Source organism: Colobus angolensis, unplaced genomic scaffold (genome assembly GCF_000951035.1).
Source record: "Colobus angolensis palliatus isolate OR3802 unplaced genomic scaffold, Cang.pa_1.0 Scaffold1, whole genome shotgun sequence".
Taxonomy (NCBI): domain Eukaryota; kingdom Metazoa; phylum Chordata; class Mammalia; order Primates; family Cercopithecidae; genus Colobus; species Colobus angolensis.
In genome coordinates, this window is record NW_012110918.1 from 7673829 (window position 1) to 7699697 (window position 25869).

At 41.6% G+C, this 25869-nt stretch overlaps 1 long non-coding RNA gene across 1 annotated transcript; it reads right to left on the bottom strand.

Annotated features, from left to right (window-relative positions):
* Nucleotides 1–568: 568 nt before the first annotated feature.
* LOC105506636 lies at nt 569–4712 on the bottom strand. The gene is made up of 2 exons (XR_001000965.1): nt 4375–4712; nt 569–758 (listed from the first exon to the last, which is right to left on the bottom strand). It is a non-coding gene; the product is annotated as an uncharacterized LOC105506636 (long non-coding RNA).
* Nucleotides 4713–25869: the final 21157 nt, after the last annotated feature.

A 25869-nucleotide genomic window follows, 5' to 3' on the forward strand; every position in this document is an offset into this window, starting at 1 on the left:
TATGATTAGCACATGAAAGAAACTATGAGTGGCTGTCATTCCTTGCCTTCTAGACTATGTCACTTTTTAGTAGGAAACTTGTTTTAGACATCTTTTAAAATATATATTTAGATATTTAGACTCTGAACTTATTAAAGGCAAATTCTGGCATTTACTAAACTTGACGTCCCATGGGCCCAGCAGCATGCCTGTGGCGCTCACACCTAACTGGACCCTGGTGTTAAAGGTATAACATTTTGTATACTCTCTCTATATATATTTTTTTCATATTTATGTGTGTGTGCATATATATAGATATATGTACATATATGTATATAGACATATATACATATATATCTCTATGTATACGTATATATGTATATCTATAGATATCTATAGATATACATATATATATATATATAGAGAGAGAGAGAGAGAGAGAGAGAGACAGTATTAAACAACTATTGAGTGACTAGAAGCTGGAAGTAATTTCCCACTTAGGAAGAAGACATTTTGACTATGAGACTAAGCCCCTAAGTGAACTGTGATTCCCACACAGGGTTACTGTAGAAAGGATGTCCATATTAAATAGAAGGTTGAACCAGAGGACATTTAATAACTTCTATCAGTCGAGACTGTGAGATTCAATGACTCCATGACACTTGCAACTTCAGCTTCAGATTTCACCCACTTTAAGGGAAAAAGAGACACATAGAAATCTTGACCCTGGGACTTGTAGCCCCACAGTGGCACTTCTCCAAGAAATGGATGGTTTTCACCTGCGGTAAATAAAATAACTATGAAGGTTTTTAACAATAGGAGAAAAGAAGGATCATCTAGCAGTAATTATAACCTAGACGGCCGAAGACTTATCTCTAAAAGGACCCAAAGCAATGAACGTTCTCCTCATGTATAAAAAAAAGGCCTTTATGCCCTATATTCACATAATTGAAAGAGGTAGACAACAGGAGGGGGACAAAATATGGCCTTCCAGATGTGTCAGGGTTGTGATAAGTCATGTTTAAACTTTACCCAAAGTGAAATAAAGTGTCAACAGAAACTCCTGTCCAAACTCTCTGATCAGGTCAGGCAAACAACCAATCGAAAAAAAATCAATCAAATGTGAAAGGTGGCCCAAAGGGGTGGGAATGCTTAACTCTGGGATTCCCATAGAAGCCAGGTCTATTTAGCAACATGTTTCTTGCCAGCTGCTGCTTCTCCTTGTGGTCCTGAAACAGCCAGAAGCACACCAGAGGGTGTCCTTTCATGAGCTGGCTTGACCCTGAGCGGGCTGAGAAGTTGGTGACATTTGCCAATGCCATGAAAGAAGGAAGGATTCTGGGGCGGATGGGCTCAAAACAGATTTGTCTGATCAGCCCCAGGGTCAGTGAGAAGAGAGATGGCCTACACTCCTAAGAGGAATGGGAAATTGAGCCTCGATCTGGAATTCTATAAATGCTCAAGGAAGTTAGTTCTTGAGGGTGAAAGAGGAGAGCAAAAATGTCTAAGTACACCTGGCAGAGTGAGAGCAATGTGCTTTCACATGGCCCGTTCAGTCGGAAATAGACTGCGTTTCTCCAGGGGTAAGGAGTCGGCAAGGATCAGACAGAAGCTTGAAGCCCAGCCAAATAGATTAGTGTTTAGGAGAGGGTTACAACTGCAAGAAGGAGGTAAAGTATCCATAAATCAGAAATGGGAGAAAGGATCAATCTTATGAACTGAATAAATATGGCAGAATTAAATGTGTTTTGTGGACAGGAAGGTGTTTGGATCTTACCTTCCAGAACAAATCAAATTCTAGACCCCTAGTGCAGATGGAACTTTTAAAGCATCACTATTCTATCCGGGTACGCCCAGGAACCAAATGGGCTGATGGTTTCAGCTGGATAAGACTGGAAGACAGCAAGGACTTGACATTGGAAATGTTCTCATAGACCCTCCTACCTGTGATAACTGACTTTAGAGCACACCTTCATTCCCACCCTTCTATATTTTAACATGGGACTGAGACTGGGACAGAGGTTAACGAGGCATCTCAAGCCAATCAAGAATTAGATCCATGTAACTGCATTTAAAATGAGGAAGTAAAAATTACTGCAAACAACAAAAAAGTGTATATACGTTAACCAAGTAGCTATACTTCTAGGGTCTTATTTTTAAGGAAAAAAAATGCATTAAAGGTAGAAGAGGAGAAACGTAGGTGGAGAGAGAGGAAGAAAGTTGGATAGGAAGGCATTTTGAACATCTATCACTATTACATTCGGAACTTTACATGAACCATTTCATTTCCCTCTCACAAAACCTATGAGATTGAGACAATGCTGCTTATTATGGCATTGTTAATAATAGTGAAAAATTGAAAACAGCCTTCTTGTATACTGCTAAGAGAGAGTAAGCATTATGCTGCACCCTCATAATGTTTTACCACAGAGCCTTTAAAACCGTTTATAAAGAATTCTGTCCTGATAGGCAATGTTTATAGTATAATGGTAGTAGAAGTATACAGAATTGGTTATGCAATAGAATTACCAAAATAATTATATATTTTACTTGTTTATATGTGTATATGTATGCAATATAGCTGTATCTTAATGTCTCTACATGTTTACTAAAAAATTAGTGTTATAAATGGGTGGTGGGATCATGAATTACATTTATTTTCTTCCTTACTCTTTTTTAGGCTTTCCAAAATTTTTACAATTAGCATAATTACTTTTATAATAAGACAATGAAAATCTTTAATAGAAATAGCTTATTTACCATGTGCTGTTAATGCTAATATCTGAACATACAGTACTTTGCTAAAACACCATCATCAAAGGAATTGACCGGGCTATATTTGTCAAACAATGACAAACTACAGTCAATTGGAAAACACCTAAAATATGTCAATAAATGCTTTGCTGCTATCAGCTTTGCAATATGCTTTATCTAGTCTCATAAAAAACATCACGAGGCGTGTGACCCAAACAAATATATATATTCAATGTGTTTCTGGTCTGAAAATAACACACCCTGATAATGTCCTCCATTGCTATTGAGACTACTTTGCAACTAGAAACATTTGCTTAGAAAGTGATTAAAATCATACATGTGTTATTGTTATTCCCACTTTTTAAAAATCTAAATAGTAAGTTGTAGTTTGTAGCATGTTTTATTAATCAATGCCAATCCTAAGATAATAAGCCTAAGATAAAGAGTGTCATAAACATTTTAATAAGAACATATGGTGGGGGAAATTGACAGAGCGAGGCCTTTGAAGGGCAGTTTTCTTACTCTAAAGCAAGGTCATAAAAGGTGTTGGAAGAAGAAAATAGACTGGGCAGGACCCAGTGGTCCATCACCGAGCGTGGCAGGCAGGGAGTGGCTTCCTTCCCTCTGCCAAACTCTACAGCCCACCTGTGCCCTCATCAATGGCCTGGGACTCTAAGTTAGAGAGGGCCAAAAAGTGCTAATGAGACAAACAGGAAGGCAAATCATATTTAATGCCAGGAGACATAACTGATTTGCAGTTTAGCAGCTATAAACATGACTATTCCCAGATAGTCCAGATGGAACACTTTTCATTATATTCAAGAGTTTAGATTTAGGCAAATAGGGTTCTGTTATCTAGAGGACTCTATCTTGTTAAATATTCAAGTGTGTTTCCAAGGAAGATTATACAATATCTTGCTTGGAATATTACCATGGATAAGGTAGATATTAAGAGTAAATGATTGCCTACACACAACCATTTGAAAAGCAGTAAAAGACCTGCAACCAAAAGTGTTTTCTTCCTTAAAGTATTATGATACCTAGAGTTTCACCACTGAAAAATTGAGCTAGGCATTTTTTTTTTCAAGAACCCCATTTTAAAAGGCTAATAGAGGCTGGGCACGGTGGCTCACACCTGTAATCCCAGCACTTTGGGAGGCCGAGGTGGGCAGATCACGAGCTCAGGAGATGGAGACCATCCTGGCTAACACAGTGAAACCCCATCTCTACTGAAAATACAAAAAATTAGCCGGGCATGGTGGCGGGTGCCTGTAGTCCCAGCTACTTGGGAGGCTGAGGCAGGAGAACGGCATGACCTGGAGAGGCAGAGCTTGCAGTGAGCCAAGATCGCGCCACTGCACTTCAGCCTGGGCGACTGAGTGAGACTCCGTCTCAAAAAAAAAAATGCTGATAGAGTTGCTAGTGGTAACACAATGCAATGAGTTGCTGACATCTGGCCATGCAACAACAAATTAGCATGTGTTCCTCCATAGATGCAGAGATCTGAAATAGCCAGAACACTGCTCAGAGAAAAGGGGAAAGTCTCCAGAAGAAAAGAAGGCACCAAAAAATCTACAAATGCTGGAAGGAGAAGTAGTCCATGGGAAGCAATGTTGAAAACTGTGTAATCCTCAGTCTCACCTTGGGTGGCTCCCGCATTTGGTGCTCCAAGGCAGGAGGGATGAAATAGTCATGAACATTCCCTTCAGATCCAGAGTTTCTGCATCCAGTTTTACATCCATTGCAAGTCTCTTAGTGACCTCCTTTCCATTTCTCACACTGTGAATGGACACAGGACCCACCAGAAGGGGAGACAGACATCTTTTGAAGCCAATCTTGATAAAGGAGGTAGTTCCTTTTCACCCCATAGTCAGCCAATTTGTTGCCTATAAGTTAAAAACCAAACCTAAATACTGAATTTGAAACTTAGCACAATGACCACCACCATCTGAGCTCTCTGGAACTTCCAGGTGCTTAACAGTGTTTCTCAAAGACAGCACTACTGACTTTTGGGACGAGTTAATCCCTTGTTGTGGGGCAAAGGGCTGACAGCTTTCCTGCACAGTGTAGGGATTTCAGTGGCATTCCCGGCCTCTACTCCCTGGGTTTTCCCCAGATGAGAACCACTGCACCAAATGAACAGAAATCTTTATTCTCAAGCAATGCAGGCTACATAAGTGCAGTCTCATCTCATTCAACGCTTTGTGCCAAAGTTCCCCACTGGACTTGCAGCACGATTATAAACTCAGGGGTAACAGCAATGGATGTCTCTTCCAGGTCTATGCAAAAGCTTAAACAATAAAAAGACAATTCCCATGACTAGAAGAGACTTTCCCAAGAAGACCATTGACCTATATGTCCAAAAGCCGTTGGGTTCTCTGCATGTGTGGTCCTAATTAGATCTGGGTAGCATTTGTAATGGAGGCATCTACATCTTTGTCTAACTGCTTATAGTATGGGGAATTATCTCCACAGGGGACATCTCAGTTGACTCATAGCAGAATCGCCGTAAACATCTCTATTATTCCCCATGGTATATTGTCACTCTGATCCCTGGCTGGGTTTGAGAACATATAAAAGGTAGTACAAAGACTCTCTGTCCCATCCTGGTACCATCTTGCAGTGGCTTGTCTGGAGTTAGAACCTACCTATCTCTTGTCTTCAGAGTCGATGAGGTACCTTGGAATCAAAGACCATAAAAGTCAAAGCTGGAAGGAACATAAAAGACCACCCAACCAGCTTCTCATTTCATAGCGAAATTGGAAAGGGTTATCAGCTAAAAATGGACTGATCTAGTTCATAGCACTGAGGAAAAAATAGCCTCAAAGCAAGCAGAAACCTCACACCAATGACAGTCAATCCTGCTTGGGTGGCTCTAGCTCTTTGCAGGAGAGTGGTAAAGCCCTCAAACATTTTTGTTTCTTTTAATATTTCTAACTTGAAAAACTAAACATGTTCTATAGATCATTTTTGAAACTCCAAATGCTTAGAATGGCAAGCTTTTTTTTTTTCATTCTGAAAGCACTAGACAGACTGGTAGAACCAGGGGAGGCAAAGGTGGATTATTTTTTAAGCCATTCAGTTGTTCCCAGTTCCTCTGATCCTTTCCCCTCCCCACACCATCCCCTGCTGTCATTTATCAAGACTGCCCCAATCCTGTAGAATTCCACTCATTCTTCATCAGGGCTTTGACCTCCTCCAATCAAACAAGCAAGGTACATTCTGGGAGAGCGCTAATGCCAGGGTATCGGGGGTGCAGAGGAGGAAACAATCGATGCTCCAGGACTTTCCCACGCTTAGTGGAATCAATTTTATCGGTGTTTGGACACTGGGTGTCAAGGCTGGTCAGATGGAAGCCAAAGGTTCTGTGTGGGGAGGGAACTGACAGAGGCTGCTGCTGAGGCTTCAGCCATGGGACAGCTTCCTGGAAGGGACTCATTCCCTCAAGTCCAGCTCATTCAGAGGGACATGAGGATCACCCTCCGCTAACACAGATGCTGAGGGTCCCTCCCTCTCTCTAAGATGTGAAAATGACCCCAAGCAAAGTTCCCAATGTACCCTCTCTGCACTTTAGAAAGCCACAAGGAAATATGGATTGGTTCCAGAAAAAGGCAGATGCCACAGGCACTGGGCCCTGCCTTCACGAGTGCATCAGAACTGTTCATGCAGCTGCCTTCTCTCAATTTTCCAAGAGCTGTTAGTCTTCATGGAGTCTTGTCCAAATCTTCTGCCTTTTCTCTTCCTTTGGCTGTTCTCTGGGATCATGATGATTATTGCTCTCATCCGAGGTGAGCAGAAGGTGAAATTCAAACCGGTCAGGATGCTGCCTGATAGAATGTTCAGAAAGAGAAGGCAGGTGAAGCTGCTGCCTCAGTAGAGACCCTGACCTTCAACCTGCTGTCCCTCCCACTTTCTCAAGGGCACCAGTCTATGCTACACCTCTGGGCTGTGTTCACATTGCTTCATCGTTCCATGGCCCTTTGTCCCCTGACTCTTGCCATCTACTGAACATCCCTCCTGATAACAGGACTCAGCTCATGCTCCTGGGTGAAGCTGTCCCTAATGTGCACTAGTAAGCTGCCTCTCCCTCAACTCTGTTCCCATTCTGCTAGAAATAAAGTGACTATAATTTTCTGTTAATGTTTGAGCTCCCCTGAAGGCAGATTCATCTTTACCTGATTCATCTTCACGTTCCCTGGCCCCAGCACAATGGGTAGTATTTACTAGACATTCTATAATTATTCGATGAGCACATTAATCTGTAGATTTTCATAATCAAGATTCTTTCTACTCCTTATAATTCCAGAAGCTGGGGCCTTAAGTGGGTGCAAATGTTTGTCTAAACCAATACATTGATTTCTATACAAGAAAATGCTGGTGTGGTTCTTCAGATATTCTGCCAGGTGCCTCCCCATCTAATCCCTGACCATAGCCTCAGCCCAACTGCTCTGAAACTTCTAGTACCTGCATGGCTGGACAAGGGACACTGGCATCACCACCCACAACCCTGCATGCTGCAATCTTCTTCCCACACCAACCCCACTCTCTCTGCCCCAAGCAAGAGGACTATGCAAACGAGAGAAGGCCTAGGATCTCAAGTCCCAGTGACTCACCTGCCAGCTCTAGGCATACATATATGACCTGTAGACTTCATACTAAATCATCCTCTTCATGATACCAAACATCCTTATGGATGACTGGTACATCCTCTGGTAATCCAAAAGTGTCCTACCTACCTGTGTGATGTAGTAAGCTGCTGTCTCCCAGCTCCCAAACCTCCAACACCTGCTCTAGGACGCTAAAAGGGACTATGCAAATCATGTTTTTCCTTTGCTAGTTGCTTCTAACAGATAGATTCTGGCAATAGGGGGCAGTAGAGGGAGACTGGAATCAGGAGAAGGCAGAATGCATCTCCCCGCTTTTTTACTTGCTGCTCCCACCAGTGCTACCTAGCAGCAATACTTCATCCTTACAGCAGTAGTTGGATACAGTCCCTATCTCCTAGAGTCAGCCTCAAAGTGCTTTCTCAGAGGTGCAAATTCTAGGAAGTCAGTATTGCTCCTTCCTCAGATGTCTGAATTCCAGCTCTATAAGATCCCTCCTTCAATCTCCTGACATGCCATCAGCAGTCATACGGGGCCTTCCCCTCAGAGATTGGACTTCAACTCCTCAAGGCCCTTCCTCTGATCCTTTAGGTTACAATAGACCTAATCTTTTCCCTTATTTCCCAGCCCTGGTGGGGGTAGCTTCTTCCTGCAGTTACTATCTCTGTGTTATCTCATTATTCCCATTTAGTTACTTCAGCCTTCCAAAAAGGCTGAAATATATATAACCAACTGCCTAAATTAAATCCCCTCTGTTGAAACACCTAATGTGCTTTCTGTATTCCTGCATGCACCTTAACTAACACAATATCCCAAAATTCTTTCTGGTTGTTACCTATAGGAGAAATCTGAAAATCAACTCAACGTAATGCTTAGGAAACAAGAGGTGCTGGAGAGGATTTGGAGAAGTAGGAACACATTTACACTGTTGGTGGGACTGTAAACTAGTTCAACCATTGTGGAAGACAGTGTGGCGATTCCTCAAGGATATAGAACTAGAAATACCATTTGACCCAGCCATCCCATTACTGGGTATATACCCAAAGGATTATAAATCATGCTGCTATAAAGACACGTGCACACGTATGTTTATTGCAGCACTATTCACAATAGCAAAGACTTGGAACCAACCCAAATGTCCATCAATGAGAGACTGGATTAAGAAAATGTGGCACATATACACCATGGAATACTATGCAGCCATAAAAAAGGATGAGTTCCTGTCCTTTGTAGGGACATGGATGAAGTTGGAAACCATCATTCTGAGCAAACTATCACAAGGACAGAAAACCAAACACCCCATGTTCTCACTCATAGGTGGGAATTGAACAGTGAGATCACTTGGACACAGGATGGGGAACATCACACACTGGGTCCTGTCATGGGGTTGGGGGAAGGGGGGAGGGATAGCATTGGGAGATATACCTAATGTAAATGACGAGTTAATGGGTGCAGCACACCAACATGGCACATGTATACATACGTGACAAACCTGCACCTTGTGCACATGTACCCTAGAACTTAAAGTATAATAAAAAATAATAATAATAATAAACAGAATGGCAGCAGAATTTAATTCACATATTTCACTATGGTTTTGACACTAGTGAAATACTAATATCAAGTATATGTTGGACAAGTATCAAAGTATACTTGTCCTAAGTTATTTGGACAAGCCTAAAACCTCCTTGAGTTTCTAGTCTTGAAACCATAGTGGGAACAGATAACCTCAGCTTCTTGCTCTGTCTTAAAAATGCAGCAAAAAGACAGTCCATGTAAAAGAGCTTTAAGGTCTATGTTAGAAAAGCACCATCAGCAATACATAACTACTTTGACTAACAGGCTGCAAAGACACTCCCTAGTTTTGGCCTCAGTAGGCTCTGCAAAACAGTGTTTTCACCTATGCCAACCACATAGGAAATATTTCAGAGCTGCTGCTTTGTGAAAGGTTCACACCTTGATGGGAAGAGGTTTAAATCTCCCATTTCCTGTATTGATAACAGCATGATCACCTATTTTCAAAATAAGGTTCATTCTCAATGTTGCAATGCCAGGTAGGCCATCCTCTCTGCTGGGAGAAGTACTTGTTAGAGGCTGTCAGTTTTGAGAAAAGGATGAGAAGCAGAGGGGAGGGAAACAGTGGAGTAAGGATAGGAAGGGTTTTTTTTTCACGTTTGGAGCTATGCCAAGGTGTTAAATTACCATTAAGAATGGCTAGATCTGGAAGAAACTTGATGGATTAGTGGAAAGTGGAGGTGGGGAGAGAAGGCGGCACCATCAATTGCTGAAATTGGCCCCAGACAGGTTTCCTCATTGTTCTGCCAATTGGTTTTGCAATAAATTGGAGGAAATTTGGCGAGATATTCAACCAGGGCATGGACAGTGTACTGGGACCAAAATAAACAACAGTGAATAACTTGGCAATTTTTCATTGGATATTTCAGAAGTGAGTTATGAGACACCACGTTGTGAGTTATTTCTTATAAGTTTACATAGTGAGAATTAAAATAAGGCGATAGATGAAAAGTTTTGCTCTTAAAATTTGGGAGGCAAATACCAAATACGAAATCCAGTTATGAAACATACAATGACCTGGATAAGAAAAACAGAATAACGTCAGATATTTGAGATGACATAGCATAGAGTCAACATATTGAACTCAAAGGATTTACCCCAGAAACTCCACATACAGAAAACTACCCAGAATATATAGTAACTGAGGATATTTTTTTCTAGAAAAAGATATTCCTGATATGCAGCCATTGTTATGTTTTCTGGAATGAGTATCTATGAATTCACAGAGATTTTTAATAATTTGTTTACTGTGAACTCTTTTGGAAATTTGGTGAAGTCTACGGACTTCTTTTTAGAATTACATGTGTAAATGCATAACTTGAAACACACTGAATTATAAAATAAATTATATGGCAATGCAGTTGCGATCTAAAAATATTTAGGAAATAAAATTGTGAAACATAACATGTATGCTTCCTTATTAATGCATTCAATAACAAGACCTGAAGGTGGGTCTACTAACTACCATAATTTTGAAGCAGTGAGGAGTATAGATGATATCTTGAGATTTTTACAACACTACAATGTGATATAAAAAATCTATGATTTTTGTTGGTGATAAAGCCTTAGTTATGACCAATACTATTGTGTCTTGTCACATACACTTGTAAGGAAAAAAAATACTACATTTCAAATAGAAGTTAGAAAAAATAAAGGTAATTTTTTCTTATCCTAACTTAAGGATTCCAAGAATTCTATTCATAGATCTTGTTTGTAGGGACCTATGGACACTGAGCTAAGGATTCATAGACAACTCTTAGACCTAAATATTCACATGATTTTTAAATACTCTTTTTTTTCTATTTTCCCAAAAGATTTACTCTATTCATTCCAAACAAATGGTTTCCTTCTAACATAAATCAGGTAAGACCACACCCTTATTAAAGGGTGTGAAAAATGTTAGGCTATCTTACAGAACAAAATTAAAAAGTCTCTTAAACTTAATGCTTATTATTAAGTGAAAGAAAATCTGAAATGCTATATGCTATATGAGTCCAACTATAAGACATTCTGAAAAAAAGCAAAACATTGGAGACAATAAATAAATGAGTGGTTGCCAGAAGTTGGGGGGAGGGAGGGATGGATAGATGAAGCAGGGGGATTTTTAGGGCAGTGAAACCACTCTGTATGGTATTATAATGGTGAATACGTGTCATTATACATTGGTGCAAACCCATAGAATATACAACACCCAGAGTGAACCCTAATGGAAACTATGGGCTCTGGGTGATAATGATGTGTCAATGTAGGCCCATTGGTCACAAGGAATGTACCACTCTATGCGGTGTGTTAATAGTGGAGGAGGCTGTGCATGTGTGTGGGGGCAGGGGGCTACAAGAGTTACAAAAAGTATAATAACTCTCTGCACCTTTTGCTCGATTTTGCTGTGAACCTAAAACTACTCTAAAAAAAAAAATACAGCCTAATTGTTTTTCTTTAAAAAAGAGAACAATTAAAAAGAAAAACAAAGTCTCCTCTTCCCACATTCTCCAATTTCCATAAGGAAGGGAGAACAGCACCCTCATGGGCTAAGCACGACTGCAGCCATGTGCCCGAGAGGAAGGTGGGATGTAATCGGTAGAAAAGTGGAGGGCGTTGATTCCACCATGAACTCCCCATTAGATCTGCGTCTATCAGAAACTTTTTATGTCTTGTTCCTAGTCAACAGGGGGTTTGTTCACGTAGCTCCTACCCCTATTTTGTTCTCACTTTACAGAAATGTTCCACCCCAAAGCAGCAATGGTACCTGAACCACCTCAGTCCCTGGTGGACATTATTTTTCATACACACCTTGAGGAATGTCCTGGAGGAATCGATTGGCAATCAGCAGACTAGAAATGCTCATGGTAACTTGTGGATTTCTCCTTTAGCTCTTTTGGGGGATGTTACGGATATCATGCCTCCATGGCCAGACTGTTAGGGAAGTTTAAAATCAGAGGTGGTTACCAGAGAGTGGGTACCTGGAGCAACCTAGAAGCAGGGGGCTCAGACGTGTCACACACAGTCAGGAACTCCATCAGCAGCTGATGTTGGCAAGGCCCTGAGACCCTTCCAAAATACCAAAAGCAAATTCATCTCTTCCAAACGAGCTTCCATAAACTCAGTTATTAGAGCCTGACCAGTTCAGATGGCTGGGTTCATGGAAATGAAAACCATTTTTCTTGTGACCAACTCAGAGTTTCCAGTCTAACAGCCACAGCAAGTGGCTTGATCTCTTTTCTAGGCAAGTTCACAAAAAGGCAACAGGTCCTCAGAGGGTTGAGCATGTCTGCATTTTTGTAAGAGGAGATAAAACAGAGTTAATGTGCAGCAATGAAAATCCTTTGGGGGCACTGGGAACTCAGATCACTTAATTTCTATGTGCAAGTCCTGACTTCACTGCACCTTGACTTTTCTATCTGTAAAACACACCTAGCGAACTTGACTTCTAAGCGTGTGATGTGATGTGGCTAAAGAAGTCCCAACACAGCTGGGAATTGTTCATCCCTTGAGATTATTCACTCACGTTGCTCCCTGTGTCCCTTACTTTCCTTCTCTACACATCTATGCATTGCCAACTTAGCATACTTGCAAACAGCTATAAAAACTGAATCTGGGTCTCTCGGATCCTTCCACAACTTTTTAGATATAGAAATACTGAAACAACCAATGCCTGGAAACTAATATATCAACCTCAAGAATGGATTGAATAGTGTGTGTGTGTGTGAGAGTGTGTGTGTGTGTACATGCATATATGCATATTTTCCAAATCACTTTATTTTTTGACAATGGCTACAAGAGTTACCAAAAGTATAATCACTTCTTTTTTGGTGAATTACATTATGCCTTACTAAAGACAAAAAAAAAATCTGAAGACTCAATCTTACCCATATTTGTTTTTTTTCTCAATCAATGTCACCAAGTGTATCAATGGATTGTTTTTGGCTGCAAGAAACAAAACGCCCAGTTAAAAGGGGTTTACACAGTAAGGACACACCAGTAAGTGAGGAAGTAGGTGGCTTCAGGAAGGGTTAATTCAGCAGCTCAATAATTGGTCTCTCTCAGAGTCTCCTGGCTTTCCCTGATGGTTGCAATTTGTCTGTCTCAGCATTAGGCATTACTTCTTACATGGCTAGTCAAGGCAAAAAGGAAAGGCCAATTTTGATGAACTGTTTTATACAATATTTCCCAAGAGTGCCCAGCAAATTCCTACTGTCTTTCCCGTATGCCAAGTCTAGGATGCCCATCTCTAAGCCAATCGCTGGCCAAGGGATGTTCAAGAGTGTTATGATTGGCTCAGGTCAATGAAGTTCCCTCCCTTAAGATCCTCCTGGTCCACCTGCCTTGACACATTGCTGTTTAAACCTTGACCCAATCAAGGTTCTGCTAGGAAGGGAATAGCAGGGACTGGACACTGGGTAGATAATCAATAGTTGCCTAGTTACAATACTTTCTTCATTGCTTAAATATGTCTGTTTGAACACAAACTGTACAAACATTCTTAACTGAATAACAGATTACACAGTTGTCTGCAATTGGAACAGAAATCTACTGTCTACATGACAGAGGTCTGGAAGTCCTTTTCATAAATTAAATTCAAAGCAAATTTTCTAGTTTCCAACTGTCAAAAAACTTTATCTAGGCTATTAAAATCCTAACATTCTTACAAAGCTAATCTTTCCTCCAAGGGCCTCTCTTTTTTAGTGGTCGTAAGACTGAACTGCCAATCAAAGATCTAAATATGTATCAATAAGTATTAATAACTAAAGCTGATCATCTTTCATCACTTCTGTTTTTATCAGACAAAAGAAATCAAATAAATCAAACATTGCTGAGATTGGAATGATTATAACTAAACTCAGCTCACAGTGAAGTGGTGTGTGTGCACATATGTATGTGTGCGTATGTGTGTGTGTGTGTGTGTTGTGGTATTAGTCATCAACTACCCATGCTGACCTGTTTGCAATATGGCTTGTTGATATGATTATTTGAATAAAGCTATACATTTCAAGTCCACTTAGGAAACCAATCAGCAATAGCCCTGAATTCAGTAATAGCTTAGATATTTTCACAAGGACCAGGCCAAGTGTGTAGTCAGCCACGTTTAGCTTTACGCTGATATTGGAATCAATGTCCAAAAAGGGGAAAGCAAAGATATTCAGAGAAAACAACTCCAGAGTCAAAGGAGGTTTCATGCCAACTGAAAACACACTTGTAAAGAAAAGGAATGTCTGTTTTTCCTGCTCTTTTAACCCCTTACAGAACTCTCTCAATCAGCATCCTCCGCTCTCCAGCCCGCAATGTTTTCATCTCGCCTCCCAGTGAGCTAGGGCTTCTTTCCTAAATGGGCAACTAGCATTGCAACCTTCCTCCTCCCCTCCCCACCAAAGCTTACCTATCCTGGGTCCTGTTCCAAGATGACCCTGCTTGAAGTGATGGAAGTGAATCCTAAAGATGAAATTAAATGTCACTGTGCTCATGGGCAGTAACGGTTTGGGAACAAGACTTGCAATGGAGTAGCTGCTTACAGTCATGCCCAAAAGGAGTAATTCCTCCTGCGGATCGCAGGTATCTCAGAAAGGGAGGTAGGTAGAGAGCTCTACTTGGAACAGGAGACATGTCTCCCAGATCAGACCAAGGTGGTGGCCTTCAGTTCCATTTAGGTTTCTGGACAGCTCTAATGACAAGGACAGAGGTTTGGTCACATGGAGGTCTTGAGCCCAAGTCTCTCCACTTTCAACATGCACAAGTCACAGACACAGCCCTCAGAACCTCTACAGCAAAAGGCTGAGTCCAGCCCAGACTCCACAAACTCCCTCTTCCCTCGCAGGCCAAATAAGAACTAATTTTAAACCACCACAACCCAGCTTGGGGAAAAGGCCCAGGAAAGCTCTGCAACGGAACAGACAAAACTGTGCACTCCACCCAAGCTGTTTACCTCTCCACGGAGCCTTTCAGGGACTAAACACTGGTCTGGGGTTTGGGACGTCGTCCATTCTACCCTGAAATTCCCTTTTCAGGTTAGGACTAGGAAATCCATCCCCACACTGGTCCCCACCTAGCCAGAAGCTCCTGCCTTTGTCCCCTTTTTGGTTTTCATTAAGAATTCAAGTCTGGATTCCTCTAACAGAAGAGCTGAAGAAAGGGTCGTGCTAAAATTTGTCTATACTGTATACATGCTTAAGCTAGAAGCTTCTGAATCAGTCAGGGTTCTCCAGAGAAAGAGAACCAAGAGCAGATTTTATATATATCATATATATCATATATATATAATTTATATCATTAAGAAAAAAACAATAATGTATAATTTGCTATATAACATAATATGGAATGTAATATATAACAATATGGAATATATACATTATATTCCATATTATGTTATATAGCAAATTATAAATTATTATAAATACATGTATTTATTATGATTATATCAAATTATAAATTATTATAAGTATTTATACATAAATTTACATGTATTTATAATTTATAATTGACATATAATATAGAATACAATATATAATGTAATATAAATTTATTAGAAATAGCATATAATTATTATATTATATAAAGGTAACACAATTGTGTGATATAATATAGTTTATATAAAATAATACAATAACTTATAATATAAAATACAAATATTTATTAGCTTATTTACTTTCAGGAATTAGCTCATGCAGTTGTCAGGGTTAGAAAGTCTAAAATTCACAGGGCAGGCTGGAAATTCCCATGTGAGTTGAGGCTGCAGTCTTAAGGCAGAATTTCTTCTCCAAGTTTTTGGTCCCAAGGCCCTCCAACTGACTGGATGAGGACCACCCACATTATCCAAGGTAATCCTCTTTACTTAAAGCCAACAGGTTGTAAATGTTAACATCCACAAAATACCTCCTTAGCAACACTTAGGTTATTATTTGATTAAATGACTGGATAGTGCAGCCTGTCCAAATGGACGCATCAACTTAACCATCACAGCTTCCGATGGCTTTGCTGGTGTCTGAATCTCTATGAAATTCTTGTATGATAGAAGTTTTGGGGTTATTCAAACCTCTTAGGCTATATAAAGCCACAGACTTAGTGGATCTGGGATACACGGTGTAACTCCACCCCAGGTCAGGCAGTGCCACCCCAGAAACAGAGCTCTCGGTACCCAAATAAAGTAACAATAAAACTCTCAGGTTGAATGCTTATTACGTGTTAAGCAATTTGCTAAGCGTGGCAGCAGCAGCATTCGACAGAAGCTACTTCACTGAAATCAGTCCCTCACGTTCTTCCTTTAGAGATGAGGAAAATCTGAGGCTCAGAAAGGTTCTGTTACTTGTCTAAGGTAACACAGTGTTTTCAGTGGGGGATTAAGATTTGAACCCGACTGTTCTAACTGCTGAGGGCTGTGCCGTGTCCTGGAGAAAAATGTTATCTCCAAGTCTAAAACTGGATAGATAAGGAATTTCTTCTTTCTTCCCTTCCACTTTCCTTTCCTGTCTTCTTTCCCTCCTTTCTTCCCACCTACCTTCCTACAACTGTTATAAACGTCTACCCTGGGCACAGCCCTGAGTTCCCAAGTTAGCAGCTGGGGAGAGGGGGTGGTAATAGGGAGGGGAGGACACAGTTGAGATGCCCAGTGTTTTCAACTAGCAACTAATCAGGGTAAAGCAGGAAGAGAAGTTTTGAGTTGCAAAACGTGTTTTTGCCAAAACTAAAAATTTGGCCCTGAAATGTTAAAATGTTACCTCTGGCCAAAGATGCCCTGGAAACGTCTACCTTTACTCACACTCGCACTTACCCTGATGACATTTTGATGCAAACTTTCTCTGACTCCCAGACTAGAAGAGGCCGAAGGACGCTACCCAAATCAGTCCCTGTCTTCAAGCAAAAGTGCTCACTGCATTTCAGATCTTCTCAGAGGAAGAGTCCAGCCTCACCTAAGACACCCACCTGCACAGTAAATGACACGTGACATTGTCATGGCAGCTTTCGTCCTGACCCAGCCTTAGGTGGGACTGACAAATCCACTGCATGCTCACTATTGGGTCATGCGACATTTGGAATCGGACACCTGACAACACTGCCCTACAGAAAGGCTAATGGAAACAGAGGCTGCAGCCATGGCCCAGGAAGGATGGTCTTTCGCACACCTGGGGCAGCCTCTGCCACAACTTCTTCCTCCAAGGAAATCAACACAAATGAAAACTGGCTGATGCTCTGGTCCACCAGAGGCTGAAGAAGAAAACCGCAAAATGGAGACTGCCCAATTCTAATTTAATTCAGAAGAACAAACAGGGCATCACTCAGCAGACTTCAAATCCCCAGTCAGAAGATTTTGTCCGTGAAGTAAATTGTTTCATGGGCCATCTACCCCACCTACTCCTTCTTGCCACAGCAAGGAGGTGAAAATAGCTCTTGAAGCCATGGTGAGTGACATTCTCGTGACTACATTGTTGTCAGTGTTGATCTTGTACTTTTTAAAAATGTCAAGTCAAATACACAATAGGAAAAATTTATTTATAAAGTAGCTACAGTACTGCTATGTGAGGCTCGCATTCTCTCTCTCTGCTCATGTCACTCAAGACCCTGCTCAAATGCCGCTTCCTCAGAGAAGTCTTTCCTGGCCACCCAACACTCACTTTCCCTCGAGATCTGCTTTATTTTCTTTGTGACATCAAACTGTATGTTTGTTTGTTTCCTTACGATGTGTCCCCACGACTGGAATGTAACCTCTATGCAGATAGGGGCATTAATTTAATCACAGCTGTGTTCTAAGCATTTAGAACGATATCTAGTACGTAGGAGGGGCCCGGTAAATATTTGTTGAATGAATGTATCAATGGACAGGTCCAAGAATCAGTCATTTAAAAGACCCTGATGAAAATGAGCTGCTCTGGGGTTTGATATTTGAAGTTGCTCTTATTGGAGGGCTAGTCTGAAAATTCTTGACCACAGTTTCAAATCCCAAGTGTTAAGATTACACTGGTGTCAGGGAAGCTCTGACTTGGCTGGTCAGCAAACCAGCTGTGGAATTTTTCTACTTGTCACATGGACAAAAATGTCCTTGAAGAGGTATCTAGTGGAAAGTTTAAGATCAAGTGCTGAAAATCAGATGGCCCAGGTCCCAGTCCTGGATCTGGCGCTTCCTAGATGAGTCTTGAAATACTGATTTAACATTCCAGTGTATTAGTTTCCTTGTCTATGAAACAGGGATGATACCCATTGTATCTACTTCATAGGGTTTCATGTAAGGAAAAATAAGCAAATACATGTAAGTCACATTTACTGGCACTTAAAGGAGAGCTCAATAAAGTGCTAGTTATTGTTAATATTATAATTTTGAAAAACTAATGGAAACATATTATTTAATCTAGGGCTAGTGCTTGGGCAAGGCAAGTGAAGCACCTAGAAGGCAACTTGTTAAGGGGTGGCTCACTCTCAGATGCTGACCGTGCCCCTGTATGACTCTGAGAATCATTACATTTTGAGTGCTAGGTCACCACACACTTCACCCCAGCCCCAGCTCTTCAAGGAAAAGATGAGCAAGAAATAAAACAATGTGGTACAAAAAACGTTCAATGCAGTTGGTCTCGTGGTTTAACGATGTTTACAGAAAACACCTGACTCCGGTGAAATATAATTCACGAGAAGAGCCAGAGCTCATACAACCGCAGGACCACAGTCGCATTTTGGTGAATGTATTCCTAGAGGTCTCTGGATAAAATCCTTTCTGATTATGAGAACAGTGGTTCTCAGGGCCAACCTTCAGACTTGCTTGAGGCTCCTAGGGCTTCCACCCAATATGTCTGTAGGCAGGTCTATACACACATTATGCAAAGAGAGATTTTTGAGATGCACCCATAAAGACAAAATTTTATCAGTAGAAAAAAAGTGCATTTGTAAATGTCATAACAATAAAATTATGCTCCAAGACTTTGGACAAGATTAAAGTAGTATGAGGAAGGGGCTACAGGAAGAACCTCAAAATCATCAGATGCCCCAACTTTTCCAAACACAATATAAGGAAAATGACTAGTATGGTTTATTCCTATATATCATTGTATTAGTCTCTTTTCACGCCGCTGATAAAGACATACCCGAGACCCGGCAATTTACAAAAGAAAGAGCTTTAATTGGACTTAGAGTTCCACGTGGCTGGGGAAGCCTCACAATCATGGCAGAAGGCAGGGAGGAGCAAGTCACATCTTACATGGATGACAGCAGGCAAAGAGAGAGAGCTTGTGCAGGAAAACTCCCCTTATAATAACCATCAGATCTTGTGAGACCTAGTCACTATCATGAGAACAGCATGGGAAAGACCTGCCCCCATGATTCAATTACCTCCCACTCAGTCCCTCCCACAACACGTGGGAATTCAAGATGAGATTTGGGTGGGGACACAGCCGAACCATATCAATCATGATGTAGTTCCTGTCATGTCGTGTGGATAAACCAACCCTGCTCTCTCTAACCACAGAGCTGACTGCTTTATGGAATGGCTGAGAAGTCACAGAACCAGATACAAAGAAGGCTATTTCTGGGATATGCTATCCTAAATTTTGCCCACCAAGGTTGTCCGTGTAGAATGGTGGCAGATAAGCCCAATTTCCTCTCTTTCAGGAAATATGAATATTAAGCAAACCAAGACAAGATTGATCTCTAAAGTCCAGTTCTCTATGAAGGTTGCTATGCCTCAGAGTCCTGGGGCTACTAGGATCCAGAGAGATAGCATCCCTTTCTCCCCCTCAGGATGTACCAATCTTGCAATAAATCCCCATTACAGAAAGTAAACTGAGTGGAGGTCCTCTTTGCAGAGCCTAACATAAGGTTTCATATTTATCCATAATCTCCAAATGTACTAATAAATTTTGGTAATAATACAATTATCAAACTAAAAAGATAAAATGAAAAAAAAGGCGAGGACCAGGCATAGTGACTCACTCCTGTAATCCCAGCACTTTGGGAAGCTGAGGCGGGAGGATTGCTTGAGCCCAGGACCAGTCTGGGCAGCCTGCTAAGACACTGTCTCATAAAAAAAAAATACAGAAATTAGCCAGGTGTGGTGGTGAGTGCCTGTGGTCCCAGCTACTTGGGAGGCTGAGGTGGGAGGATCACTTGAGCCTGAGAGGTTGAGGCAGCAGTGAGTTATGATTGCACCACTGCACTCCACAGAGTGAAACACTGTTTAAAAAAAAAAAAAAGGCTAAAATGCCAAGAACAAATGTGTCTGTCTCATCATGTTCTTCCGGCATAGATTACTGATTTTTACAGAGTTAATGAAAATATTCACGTGATATTCATGGTGCCTCCACATTTTAAATTATTTTTCCACTGTGCTTGTAAGAAAACTGAAGCTCAGATCTACAGTTTGTTATTATAATCAATATTTTAGTGACCAACTTTCAAATATGCCATTTTGGCTGCTGAACCATTTAACTAAGTCAAAGGCTGCACAACACATTCGGTCATCTTTATTTCTTCTCTTTCTCTCTTTGGCCAAAAGGTGGTAGTAAGTAATCAACTGATAGACTGCCTTTCAAAAATGGAGGTCAAAATGCTCACATCCAGGTTCCAGATGTCCTGGTTAAACAGCTGGGAGTGGAATTTGACTCCCATGGAAAGAGTTTAAGCCATGATTTAGTCATTGGCCTCCAATGTTTGCTCTGACTTCTTACAGCGGAGTTCGAAGTGGAACTGTGAAGTTTCCCAAGCTCCATGCAGGTCACTGAAGTCCACCCTGCAAACAGCAGTCCTTCACCTTCTGAAGACCTGTCACCTATGAAGCAGCAAGGAAGGAATTTCTTGTCTCTGCTTCCTGGCACAGTCATTACCTGTGATCTTCTATCTCGATTGGTTGACCCTAGTAACTGAGTCCCAAGAAATATGTATTTAGTGAACCGAATGAATTGGACAACTGAGTCAGAAAAAGCAACAAGAACTCCCAAGGTTAAAACAAGTCCAGGACTACACTCCTCTCTTCCTGCCTCTCCACACTGAACTGCAGTTTCTAGAGAGGACTGAGCAAAGAGATGCTGGTGTCTTTGACTTCAGGGAAGAGCAATGTCAAGGAGAGGGGTCAGCAAATTTTTTTAAATTTCTATTCACCTGTCACTGTCTAGCCTGCCGTCGCGGTGGGTGAAGACAACATTTAGGGATTCTAGTGCTAGTAGGATACAAACAACATTTCTATTTTGTTATTAAGTAAAGAAATACCACTCTTTATCAACCTTCTCCTTCCTGGTGTGCAGAATGACTTACAGCTAAGGTAAATGGTCGCTCAGGAACTCATAGCACTGCCCACTTCCAGGTAGCTTCAGCTGAGCATTCAGCAGAACACAGCATAAGGGCTAACAGTGAGCAGAAAGCCCCCAAACTCAGCACCTGTCTTTTTAGTATCTCATAGAGAAAAATTAATGCAGGAAGCATACCTCTGGACTGAAAGTGGGGAAAGCATGCACTCTTCTGAGGTTAGGGCCAGGATGCAGCAACAGCTATGGTTGGCTGGACTCCTCAACACCAAAGAAGAAAATGCCATATGCTTTCAAGGAGCCTTCTGGAGTACTGAACTAGGACATAAAAATATTCAACTGCTCTTGCCATTTGAATGGGGAAATATATGGTCCTAGGCCTGCAGCAAGAGAAGTGGTGCATTCCACCCAGCATTCTCATTCTAAAATGCAAATTGGATCATGTCTGTCTTCAGCTTCATGGTTTTCATTGGTTTTGGATGAACTGTAAAGTCTTTAACATTGCAGAGAAGGCTTTTTCTGGTCTGGCCCTGGTCTCTTTCCCCAGGTTTATCTCTCACTTCATCCCATACCTGCACTGGCCTTCTGTTTTCCAACTATCTTATTGACCTGCCATTCCCAGAACCCACCATGTTTTCTCTTATACCTGGATTTTACACATGTTGTTCCCTCTACCTGGAACATATTTTCCCCACCCATCCATTCTCTGGTTAACTTTTACTGGACTAAAAAGCATATGACAGAAAACAAACAGTACCAGCCGTCAGCTGACAGTTTTTACATTATATTAATATTTTCTTTCTCTGAAGCTCCAGAGACCAAAACTGTACAAAACAACAAATCAAGCAATCCCACATGGTAAATAATTTTTCACCAATAAAAGTTAAATATAGTTCATATATGCTTATATTATACAAGTCTTCTAGGAAGACAGACAATAATGATGCAAATTTTAATGTTCATTTATTTTAAAAAATCCATGTATAATATTAGCAGATTATTCCTTTTGGAGTCAGATACATGTGGCTTTGAGTATCAGCGCTGCCACTTACTAGCAGTATGATGTTATGCAAATTATCAACCCCTTTGTGCTTCAACCTTCTCATCTGCAAAGTGGAAATCATCCCAGCACCTGCCTGATGGATTTCTTGTAAGGATCAGATGAGATGATAAGAATGAAGTGCCTTGTGCTATTTACCAGGCACACAGTGTACTCAGTCACCTCAGTGAATGATCACTGTTGCCATCTTCACTGTTGTCATCATCATCATCAATATATATCAACAGCCCTGCCGCGTCTTTCTATGGTGGCTCCTGGTGCTTTAAAACTTGATATGCTGATTCCATTCTGCAGCTACCAAAGCCTTTTGGGGGTTAACCTAACCTTGATCACTCCTGAAGAGCATCCAACCACCACCTTCACCTTGGGCAACAGGAAACCACAGGGCTCTTCTCAGGTGGTTATTCCCAGGAGGGGGAACTTACTAAGACATACCAGGGGTCCTAATCAACAGAATAATTAAACAGGGAGGCAGCCCTCTTCTGCAATCCCTGACATCTAAAGAGTCTGTCGCCCTTTTCTAAGCCTATTCACATTTGTATGCCCAACTTGAGGGAACCAGGGCAGATATTACTCTCTCTCATCACTTTAAAATGAGGAAACTGAGGCACTTAACGACAAGCTGCCCAAGCTCACATAAGTGAACTGTTCAGCTTTTTCTTCAGATTACCCCATCCCATGCCCACTGTGCACACACCCTGAGCAGCAGCCCCTAACCTCAATATCCTCTACCCTTCCCAGAGGCGCCACCAGCTCCTTTACACAGTTTAGTTTTCCCTTCTCCCAACAATGGCCGTCTGTAAGAGGCCCTAGGCGCCTGGAATTTGAAATTGTTTTTCTTCCCTCCCTTCCTGAGGACCAGATTGTTCCTAAGCTCCAGGCTGCCTGGCCAGTGCAGGCCTGACTTGCTGGCACCTAGGGTTGCATTGAGGATATGGATTTGTTTTTGCAGGACTGCTCATGAGCGATGGAGTGCTGGCGTTGGCTTCCTTGTGAAAGGCACATGGCAACTAGGCATGTATTTGCAGGGAAGGAAACTTCAAGAATAAACAGAAAATACACACACTCCACATCCTGCCAGCCAAGCCCCGGCCTCCCCAGTTCTGACAGGTGATCCATTCTGACTTCCTTACCGAGACACACACCCAAGCCAACTGCAAGCCTTGAAGCATGGCGGGTGGGAAGGAGCACAAACCCAGATTCTCCACATTCTAGGGGTATGGGCTTGAAAAAATGAAACAAGGCCCACATCTGAAACCCAGGGAAAGCAATGCCTACCTCTTAGGGTTATTGCAAGAATTGGAATTCAAGCTTATATCATGCCCATCCCAGGCCTGGAGAGTGGGTGCCAGGGCATGCTAGCCTTGTCAGCATTCTTTTGGCTCCTCCAACGTACCAAAGTCTTCCCTACCTCAAGGTCTTTGAATGTGCTCTTTTCTCTGTCTACGATGCCCTCTCCCATCCCTTCTCCTCTCACTCTCTCCTTGTGAATGACACCCCTCATCCTCCAGGTTCCAGCTTAAACGTCATCTTCTCCAGGAGCCTTTTCCCAGCTACCCCAGATGCAAGAGAGAACCCCCATCCCACCCCACCCCAATAATTGCTCTCTATATAGTTTGATTTGTTTGAATATTCCTCACAATTTCTAATAATTTTTATTTGCTCTGTCTTCCTGTCCAAATTTTAAGCTCCTTGAGGGCCGCTCTCTGCTGTGGCAGGATTTGTGCCTAGAATTTGATAGGGGATCAATCAAAATCTGTTTATTTAATAAATAAATGCCATTACTTTGTGCAGGCTTAATTAGTTCAAGGGAGAGATCAATAACAGCCACTAGAACCCAGAATCCCTGACCCTGTGGGCAATTTTATCTCCAGCTGAGGTCAGATGAAGAATAAATGGCAGTGGCAGAAAGAGGCATAGTCAAAAAGGCCAAGAACACTCATGGTCTTATTGCTAGAAAGGACATTGCAAAAATTCAAACTCTTTATTGTGTGTTCTGTAATATGGGGCCAATATACTATACCAACTGGACATTTCCTCCCATTTCTGCTTGAGAATCTTCCCTACCTACATGAATGTGTTGACTTAAAAACGTCTAAACCACCGAAGAATTTAATAGAAGACTGGATGAAAAAAATACTATCAGTGACAAGTTAATACATAAGAATTCACAATTAAGTTCTATCATACAACACAGATTTCTGAGGGCCTTGGATTACAAACAAATGTGATTCTACACTCAATAGCTGAAAAACTTGCTCAGAAAATAAAATACAAAATTTTTAAACCATTCCAGAGGCCTATTAAAAAAGCATAAAATAGTCTACAATAATGATTTGGTTAAGTGCTTTGAAGGTCAGAGTGAGTTAGAGTTAGGAAAAAATTAAAAGAAAGAGTTTTGGCCAAGGTCTTGAAGAGAGTGATTGAACAGGCATTGGCACTAAAAACTTATAACATTTTAGAACTGGAAGAAGGATTCTTTTTGTTATTAAATATAACCCACTTATTTACAAATGCAGAAAATGAAGCCCAGTGTTCCCCATCCCTTCACCCAGTTCCTGCAGGAGAAGAGGGTCAGGACATCAGGAGCCGGGGCTCCCAGTCTTTCCACTACATCATCCAGGCCATTTTAGAAGGAGGTGGGGCAACATCTCAGCCAGGGCACCAAAATGAGTGAGCAGGATGTGGCAGTGGCTGTAGCAACAAAACTAGGCTAGGAGTGTGAAGAGATGCGACAAGAAAGGCTCGAAGGTGGACAGAGGGTGGCTGGTGGCCGGTTTCCTTATAGAACACCCTTATTTTTGGCCTGTTGACTTGCTGAGCAGTGCCTGAGTCATCCCCCCGAGGCTTGTAACCAACTCAAATAGAGGAGTTTACACATCATTCCCTTGACTTTGGGCATCGTGGGTGCCCACCAAATATGTGTTGATTTGCTTTGGCTCTGATGCTGGGCCTTTAAGTGTGAGATGGGGGAGTCTGTGCGTGCTACCAGCAGAGGGTGTTCTGTTTATGCTAGAAAAGTGCAGAGCAGGAAAAATATATATATAAACCACCTCTTTTATAGATAGCAGGCATTGCCCCTTTTGAATTAAAATGCTTTTGTGGGTGTGGAAAGAGTTGAGCTGGAAGAACAGCACAGAGACTGGAAGAACAGCACAGAGGTGCCATTTTTACCCTCCCTTTGCTACATCCAAGCATGGCACCATGGGTGTGGTCCCCTTTCTCAAGCTGGAGAAAGAGCCTCCCTAGAGACATTTGGATTCCAGCTCTATTTTTTAATAGCTGCATGACCTTGGGCATGACTTTGACCTCTGTGAGCCGCACTCTCCTGCTAACATTTGGGAAAGCATTTCAGCATTATGCATGGCCAACAGTAGCTGCTCAAAAAATACCAATTCTTCTTTACTTACTGATAAAAGTAGCCCAAGGGGAGTGGACAGGCTGCAGGGAGACAGGGAGAGCAACTCTAAGTGGTCTGGTGGCAGAAAAATAGGAGTCCATTCTCATGCTGCTGATAAAGACACCAGAGATTGGGTAATTTATAAAGAAGAAGAAGTTTAATAGACTCACAGTTTCATGTGACTGGGGAGGCCTCACAATCATGGTGGAAGGTGAAAGGCACGTCTTACATGGTGGCAGGCAAGAGAGAATAAAAGCCAAGTGAAAGAGGGAACCCCTTATAAAACCA